Here is a 10239-nt window from a genome sequence, read left to right on the forward strand (position 1 = left end):
CCTTTTATTGTTAGAACTATCGAATACGAAATGATTAGCCACCAAGTTCCTGTACACAGAGCACAATGTCATTATCATGTGCAATGTTGAAAGAGAAGTGCTCTTATGACATGCATGAGAATAACAATGATGGTCTATACATTTTACATAATGTCAAGGAGAAATCCTCATATCTATTAAAAAGTTATTTTGGTCAGCAAATCTTCCCAAGCAAGACAACTTAGAAACAAAGAATTAGAAAAAGATCAAGTTCTCCAAACTTCCACAAAAAGCTAAACAAAGGAATATATTGAACTTAACGAATCTTCAGTTCCTGTCTTTCCTGCTGAGTCAAACACATTAATTTCATAAGGTGAGAATTTAGAGAAGTGGTTGTTGAAAAATATAAGCACCTGAAGAAGTACAACAATAATCTGGTCTAGGCTCAAATAAAAAAGAAAAAAAGAAAAAAAAGGATAGCGAGATTGATTGGGTATTTGCAAGAATCATGAAAACTGACACAATCTAAGCCCTTTAAACCTTGGTAACTTACATGAGTACTTGATCAAGTTCTAGGCGACTCAAACTACGGCCACCATCAAGTCAAATTGTATCTTCTCTTGATGAGAATTGGTTGATAGATCTATATAAAAAATTCAGCAAAGGCGCACACACACATATATATAAAATTCAATTACCATAACATAGCCATCCCTATGAACATCAGCAGATCAGAGTAGCACATCAGTCCACAGCAGCCCACCCCTATCTGCAACCATCTATACTGCTACACAAGGGAACAAAACAGAACAATAGTCTGAACAAAAGAACAATCACATCATGGTTATGGGCATGCCGGTTTGCTGAAAGAAGACAGGTTTTGAAAGTGGCAACGACTAGTTGCCTAACACTTTGTAGGAAGACAACTGAAACTTGCAGCCTAACCTTCAGATGATACCGGACCACTGGAAGAACATCTCCCACCCTGATTTTCAGATGAGTCTCACCTTTTTTTTTTTTCTTTTTTCTTAAAAAAAAAGAAGCAAGTTGTATAATCATTTGGGTGTGCTCCTCAAAAAGGAACAGGCCACACCTATCATCATATAGAACCGCTATACAACACAAAAAACTGAAAAAACTAACAAAAATATAGTGCCATGACAAAGTTGAATATGACCTTAAAAGGAGAGACTACATCCTTGTATTGATACACATTTGTTTGCCAAATTTGGAAAGTTGACTATTTGGATTTCAACCTTCTATTTAGAAGTAACCAACTGGCCAGGTAACATATCAATTCCATCAAATTTTTGTTCACGACCCATGTAAAGTGGGCCCTGATTTGCACAGTTCAGTTCAGGTTACCTCTTGACCACATCACAATTTCTATGTGCATATGTATGAAACATCGCATTCTTCCTGAGTATTAAAGTTTTCTCTTCACAACAATGGCACTTAGCTAGATTCGAGGCAATGTAGACATATTGCCAATGAATTTGTAATCCATCCCCATTAACCGCACAGGCATTGATTCAGTAAGAGTTAATTCTAATAAGAATATGAAAATACTTGTAGGAAAAATAGAAAGCGTATAAATTTCATAAATATTGTATTCAAAGGGATCTCCTCATCCGTCCATGAGTATCATCCACGATCTACCTAGTGGTTCCAACTGTGGAATTAATCCACCTTCTACAAGAGTAACACAATCCAGATTCTTTGTTGAAGCATTTCTTCAAACATGTAGGCGACCATGGACAGTGGCAGATATGGCTGCCGCTGTCATGGCTACTGCCCAATTTCTAGCCATCAAAAGAGGAAATGTGAGAGAAAGAGAAAGTACCTTCGACTTCCTCATCTGATTTCTTCTATTCTCTTCAACTGTTGGAGAGAGATCGACGAAAAGACTGCTTTGAAGAGAATGAGCTAGGAGAGAGACGTCGATAGAGAGGGAGGGAAATCAGGGAGATCGAGAGAGGGAGGGAGAGGAAGGGAGGGAGATCGAGAGAGATGGAGCAGAGATCTGGAGGGAGAGGGGATTAGGGAACAGAGAGAGAGAGAGAGAGAGAGAGAGAGAGAGAGAGAGAGAGAGAGAGAGAGAGAGAGAGTGTGTGTGTGTGTGTGTGTGTGTGTGTGTGTGAAATACGCTCTTTTGGGCACGGCTCTGTTTTGAGCCCACGCCCAAATTTGGGCTGGACAGACGCGACGGTCCGGACAGGGGCTCCATGGGGCCCACCATGATATATTTGATTAATCCATTCCAATAAATAATTTTAGTTTATGACACAAAATTTTAGGTATATTGATGGCCCAAGTGGACCACACCATAAGAAGTAACTGTAATTTAATATACATGTTTCCTACCATGTGGTGCACTTGAGCCCTCGATCTACCAGATTTTTTTTATCCTCTAATGTAATATTTAAAAATATATAGACCGCTTAGATATAACATATATTTTTTTAGGCCCCATTGAGCCCCTTGAACACCATTAATTATTAATGGTGTCTCAACTTTTTAGCTATGGATTAAAACTGTAGCAACTATACCTAAGGTTTATATCCGTAGTAGAAAACTAACACGGTCTGTATTCTTTACCCCTTTTTTTGGTAGTGTGTGTGTGTATGTGTGTGTGTGTAGGTGTAAACGGGATTGGTGTATCAGATTATGTGTACTTGATGCCGACAGATGAGATAAAACAAAATACAAGGCACATGCATGCATGAAATGTAGCATGGGTCTTTGAACAATCAATCTGGTTTCAGAGAGTAGCTAGGATGACTAAAAACTTTCAATTGGTGTGATTTTCGTTGGGAAATTCCCAGTCAACTCAACTAATGCATAAAATAATATAAAGCTAGTGGTGGAAAGAAAAATGTATTTACTGATCCTTTTGAAATGGTGTAATGACTTATAAGAGATGTTTTCTCGTGTTCAAGACATTGAGAGAAAATGCATTGATGTGATCCTACATTTCCCTCTCTTGCTATACTAGCTTTATTTGAAAACTCGAAGAAAAAAAATAATCCATTGAACTAAATCAAATTTCTCTAAAATGGACTTGATTTGGTCATGACTCTATCTAAATCAAGAATCATTCAAGGCTCAGTTGACTAGATGCACTCTGGCTTCGCCTAATAAAACTAGAGAAAATCTTCACCATTAAAATATTTAAAACAAGTGAACTAAATTCAAAGCCTAAATTGTTAGCCTTTCTTGTGCATCATCTCATTTTAAATATTTTTACATAGTAGTTATTGACTCCCTAAAATGGGATTTCAAAAAGAAAAAAGAAATCTTCTACCTGTATGTATAGAGAGACAAGTCAACTTTTTAAAGATAAAGATGAACCAATTCATAATAAGTCAGAGATGGATTAAATGGTTCTTTGGATAGATGTTGAATTCATAACCTTTATTACCCATAAGTATCATAGAGATACAGTGACCAATACTGCATGTTATTTATAATTTTTTTAAAAAAATGCTCCAATGTTTTTAGAGCATTATAAGTTATAGTGCTCCTAGCTACATTGGGATACTTAGTCTGATCTAGATTGTTTATTATGACCAACATATATTTCATGGGCTACTGTAGAAGCATCATGATAATCTTGCAAATAATAACCATTTGATCAATGGCCTTTAACATGGACAGTCAAGATCATTTACATGAAAAAGGTCATCTGAAAATTTAATCACCACATCATTATTGTTTATGGTTCTAAAGAGCTACTTTTCTTAGACAATTGAAACCATCCCATCCAAGAGAAAAGAATTGTTACAGAAAATGACACCAAATTCAAGGGGATTGTATCTGTTGGGATTTTGGCCTGCGGAATCACACAGATCTAGATCTAAGATAGCAATACAATGGCACCAAGCAAACACAAGAGAACACATAGATTTAACATAAAAAAACCTTTTGGGGAAAAACTACGGCACAAAGCGACAGAATTCCTATGGAACCATCAATTACAAAGAGAGAGGACTTATTTGAACAACCTCGAATCTCACCCTTGTTACACCCTTTGATAACCCTAGAACCCTTTAGAATACCTTTAGGAAGCCTTAAAATACTTTAGAATAGCCCTAGGGACCCCTATTTACAGTTTAAAAAACTTCCCTTTCGCATCCTTGCAAAACCGCCACAGATTTCAGCAGTCCGCACAAGATCCGGACTCGAATCTGCGTAACCTCTACTGGTCGAGCGGCCCGGACACCAAAAATCTGTGCTTGCTGGACTTCGAGTTGAGATGGCCTCGACTAGCCTAGCGACCTGCTCGACTGGTCGAGCAGTCCACTTGACCAGTCGAGCAACCCAGAAGATTTAAGACATCTTCTTTGACAACAATCACCACAATGTCTTCAATCTTCAAACGTGTAGCTCCTTGACCTCTTCTCTTATCTCTTCATCACATCATAACTTCTCGTGCATACTCCGTCCTTCTTTTCTGCCATCACCAAGCCCAGAGAAGTTACATAGAATTTAAACTTCTCTGCAGGAATTATCTAGGTGAACATGCCTGCTGGATCAGAGTCCACATGCCCAACCACTTTTATTCTTGTCTTCTCAAAAGGAAAGACATAGTCTTCTTACCATCTCACCGCTACCCAATATTGCTTGCCGGGGTATTTGCTCACAACACTGATAGCCTATGAAATAACTGATCTAATCCAGACACTGGCATACACTGTCAACCGCATTCGAATAAGGCTCATGAGATATCCTGGTTTTTCCCATCTGTTTTGAGACATGTCCTGAGGAAAACTTGAGGAGAGATGCGTAGGGAATGCTCTCCGGCTTTACCTGGCCCATCACATCCTTGATTAATACCTACACACAAGGTATTTCTCCTGTGATTACCAAAGCCTACTCCTCTTTCAGTCTCAATGCCGAGGACCATCTTTGCAGTCCCCTAATCCTTCATCCTGAATGTCCCACTTAACCGAGTCTTCAGTACATTGATTTCAGACATGAAGGAATCAAACCACTGTCTAGGCGACAGGTCAAACCACGACCTCCTGCAAAGTCTTTTTTCAGCCCCTTAAACTTCGAACCGCTTTGGTTGCTTCATGTAGATCTGCTCTTTACTTTCCCTTGCAGAAGTGCAGACTCCACATCCATCCTTTCAGCTCAAGATCACATTGGCCAACCAGCGCCAATTACGGATCTAATAGACACCTTCTACACCATCGGCGTGAATATCTTTGAGAAGCCGATCTCTTCTCTCTGAGCATAACCCTTTGCTACCAACCTCACCTTATATCTATGATGTATCCTCCTGAAGATCCACCTACATCCAACCGCTCTCCGGCCTACTAGAAGCTCCAACCACTCCCATATGTCGTTCTGGTACAACGAATCCATCACATCGCCTATAGTCACCTTTCACTTCTCAGCACCAAGCTCACCTAGAGCTATCTGAATAGAAGATGAATCCCCTTCGATATTAGAGTCATTCATGTACTTCACCAATATCCTGCTATCATGCTATGTGATTCTTCACATAGGTGGTTGCTGTACCTGCTCTGTATCCTTGTCCACACGTCTCAGCCTTCCTGCCCTACCCGCTCATGTGGCCATGCCTAGCATGCCACACATGTGTAGAGGTGGAATCCGCTACATCCACTGCAGCTCCACCTTTTGAAGTGCTCCCGATCAACCTGTACAAGTTACCGAGTCGTTGCACTTTAATGATTACTCGTGCCCCCTTAGATACCTTAAGAGCACCATCAATACCTATGAACTTATAACCCATTGCTTCAAGTACACCAAAAGAAATCAGATTCTTCTTCAAATCAGGAACGTGCATGACATCAGTCAAGGTACGCTTCACCCTATCAAACATCTTGATACGCACTATACCAACAGCCACAACATTATAAGCAATATCATTACCCATAAATACCTATCCACCATCGCACTCCCTGTAGCTGGTGAACCAACTCCAATGAGGAGTCATGTGAAAAGATGCTCCTGTGTCTAGAATCCACTCGCCCTTACGATCATCGTATGGTTGTCTGATCATAGACACAAACAAAATATTACCATCACATCCACTTGATCCATTTGACGTCACAGCATTGGCCTCCATGTACGAAGCCTTGGAATTTTTTCTCTTCGATTTAGGATTTTCACAATCCTTCTTCACATGTCCTTCCTTCCCACATTTCAGCACTTTACCTTTCTTTTACCCTTACCCTTGGATTTTGATCTAGAACTTGAAGAACCTGTACCTTGTTCAGAATTCCTACCCCTAGTAAACAATGCATCAGAAGTTGTCCCCATGTCGCCGTTTAGCTTTCTCATAGCCTTCCCTTGAAGGGCTGAGATAACAGTGTCGACACTCAGGGTTTTATTCATGCTGCACATAGTGTCTTTAAATGACTCATATGACGCCGGAAGAGAATTTAGCAACATACATGCTTATTCTTCATCTTTCATCACTTCCTTCATATCCAGCAATTTGCAAACCAATTTATTAAAGTTGCTGATGTGAGCCTTCAGATCTCCACCCTCTGCCATCTTGAAGTTATACCACTGCCACTTCAACTGTAGGTGAGTTTCAGAGGATTTTTTTGCATAGACATCCTCTAACTTCACCCATAACTTAGCCGCAGTTTTCTCCCTCATGACATTGTAGAGAACCTCATCCGTGAGACGTAAATGGATCGATGATAAGGCCTTCTTATCAAGAGTATTCCAATCATCATCAGTCATAGTAGACTTTCGCTCCTCAAGAGCACTATCTTTGCCTTGCTTGATTAAGAAACTCATCATCTTGATCTTTCATAACTCAAAATTATTTTTCTTAAGTATTTCTCAATCTCATACCTAATGCATCCCATTATTACTAATCCCTCAGTTTCAGATCTGTGCCCCAACAACTGCTTTGATACCACTTGTTGGGATTTTGGCCTGCGAAATCACAAGGATTTAGATCTTGGATAACAATACAATGACACCAAGAAAATATAAGAGAACACACAGATTTAACGTGGAAAACCCTTTTGGGAAAAACCACGGCACAAAGTGACAGAATTCCACTATGAAAGCATCAATTACAAAGAAAGGGGACATACCCGATTCGAACAACCTCGAATCTCATGCTTACTATACCCTTTGATAACCCTAGAACCCTTTAGAATACCTTTAAGAAGCCTTAGAATACTTTAGAATAGCCCTAAGGACCCCTATTTATAGTTTAGGAAACTTCCCTTTCGCACCTTTGCGAAACCGCCTCAGATTTTCGCAGTCCACATAAGATCCGGCCTTGAATCTGCGTAACCTCGACTGGTCGACCCGAGTCCTTGACTGGTCGAGGGACCCCCTCGATCGATTGAGCCATCCCCTCGATTGGTCGAGCGGCCTGAACACCAAAAATCTGTGCTCGCTAGACTTCGAGTCGAGATGGCCTTGACTAGCCTAGTAACCCGCTTGACCGGTCGAGCAACCCAGAAGATTTAAGACATCTTCTCTGACAACAATATCATCCAATCAATGTAGTTTTTGTTTTGTAGCACGTAAAATGTTTTCTAGACTTGGGGATGTTTGAATATTTGTTTCCCATGATAAATCACCATAAATAAATAATCGTTATTTACTTTCTGTATTTTTGGCACTGCTCTCAATGTGGCGTAGATGTTACAAATTTGGGGCCCACCATGATGTATGTTCTTATCCGCACCGTAGATACACTCCATCATCTCATTTTAGGGAATGAGCAAAAAAATGAGGAAGATCCAAAGCTTAAGTGGACCACACCTCATGAAAGAGTGGGAATTGAAGGCCTATTATTGATTTGATTTTATTTTTTTGGTGGGGGGGATCTAGCTGATTTTTGTGTTTTCCCTTTATACATGACTCTATGACCTTATGAACCAGTTGGATGACAAATAAACATCAATGTGGACCCTAATAAGAAAACAACTTTCATCAATAGACATCATCAAGATCAATATTTACTGTGGTGAGAGCTTTGGATTTGCCTCATTTTTGGGTTCATGTCTTAAAATGAGCTGGCCAAATGGATATACGGCATGGATAAGACACACACATCACAGTGGGCCCATAAATTTTGTGCACTACTTTAACGAGCCAATTTCAACTCATGCAATTATGAAAATCTGGTGAAATTATGCTCACCCTTTTTTCTCCCCACCAGACGCATGTAAAAGAAATTATTTTGATTTTACAAGCATTTGTATTTTCCATATATGGGCCCCACCTTTAATGTGGGTTGTCCATCATATGGGCCCACTTGGATATGGGCCATTCATTATTATGACCTGGCCCGTAATGTGCACAATTCATTATATAGGGCCCACCTTTGATGTTGGTTATCTATCAAGTGGAGCCCACCATCAATGTTATTGTCCATAATGTGGGGCCCACCTTCAATCCACCGCTCATCATGTGGAGCCCACCTCTAACGTGGATCATCCATCGTGTGGGCCCCACCACTGATGTGGGTCGTCCATCATGCAAGGCCCGCCTTGAATATGGACCACTCATCATTAGGGTCAACCTATAATATGAATCATCCATCATGCGGGGCCCATATTGATGTGGGCCATCCATTATGCAAGGCCCACCTTCGATATGGGCCATCCATCATGCAAGGCCTGCCTTAAATATGGACCACTCATCATTAGGGTCAACTTGTAATATGAATCATCCATCATGCGGGGCCCATATTGATGTGGGCCATCATTATGCAAGGCCCACCTTCGATATGGACCATCCATTATGCAAGGCCCACCTTCAATATGGGCCACTCATCATTAGGGCCGACCTTTGAGGTGGACTTTCCATCATGTGGAGCCCACCTTGATGTGGATTGTCCATCATGTTAGGCCACTATTATTAATTGTCATCATGTGGGGCCCACTATTATTAATTATCTATCATGTGGAGCCCACCTTTGATGTGAAATATCCATCATGTGGGACCCACCTTCAATGTGGGTTGCCCATCAAGTGGGGCTCACCTTGGACGTGGGTCATTCATTATTAGGGGCCGACCTTTGATGTGGACTATCCATCATGTGGGGCCCAATTTCAATGTCCACTACCCTTCATGTGGGGCCCACTTTTGACACAAACCATTTATCATGTAGGCCACACCTTTGAAGTGGGTCATCCATCATACTAGCTCACTTTAGATGTGAGCTTTTATCATTATGGGTCAGCCTTTGATGTGGATCCTCCATATGTGACCCCGCATTAATAGAGGGTCATCCATCATGTGGAGCCCATCTTTTATGTGGACCATCCACCTTGTGAACCCCATATTTAATGCAGACAGTCCACACATAGGGCCTCCTTTGATATGGAAAAAGTCTATGAAAGGCTTGATTGGAATTTTCTCAAAGTCGTTCTTCGCAGATTCATCTTCACTTCTAGTTGGATTTCTCTGGTTGAAAAATGCTAGTCCAACTAAAGGTTCTCAATTTTGATTAATGGAGAACCCAACGGCTTCTTTAAGTCCTCGTGAGGCCTCCGCTAGGGGGACCTTATTTCTCTAGCCCTTTTCATCATTGCGGCTGAAATCCTTAGCCGAGGTTTCAAGCATCTAATCAATAGAGGGATCTGCTGATCCTACTAGACTCACAGTAACTGCTACCTCGTCTCCCATTTGTCGTTCGCTGACGATACCGTCCTCCTAGCCAATGGTAGCTGTGACACTCTATGACGCATTAATAGTTTCCTTTCTCTCTGCCAGAAAGCTTCCGACATGAAATTCAACACACACAAGAGTTTCTTCATTACCTCAGCTACCCAATCTGATCTGCGAGTGAGATCCATCCAACGGATTCTGGGTTTCAACAAAGGAGCAACCCCCTTTACTTATCTAGGTGTTCCAATCTATAAAGGCAGACGACATAAAACCCTCTTCTAGCCCATCCTTGACAAGATATCTCTACGTATATCTAGTTGGAAAAGAAAATTTCTTTCTCAAGCAGGCTACTTGACCACATTCTCTCCAGTATTCTAATTCATATCATGGCAGCTGTTGTGGTCCCTATTGGCCTATTAGAGGAGCTGGAAAATTATTTTTCTAATTATTTCTAGGGCTGGGAGGCAATAGAAAACATCATCACTGGGTTAACTAGAAATCCATCTATTTGCCTAAATTCGAAGGTGGGTTGGATGTGAAAAGTCTTAGCAGCATCATGAATGCATTCATATTGAAGATGGCATGGACTGTTTTGTGCAGGGGAAATGGCAACTGCTGGGCAACCTTCATGAAAGAGAA

This window comes from Magnolia sinica, chromosome 8 (assembly GCF_029962835.1).
Source record: "Magnolia sinica isolate HGM2019 chromosome 8, MsV1, whole genome shotgun sequence".
Lineage (NCBI taxonomy): Eukaryota > Viridiplantae > Streptophyta > Magnoliopsida > Magnoliales > Magnoliaceae > Magnolia > Magnolia sinica.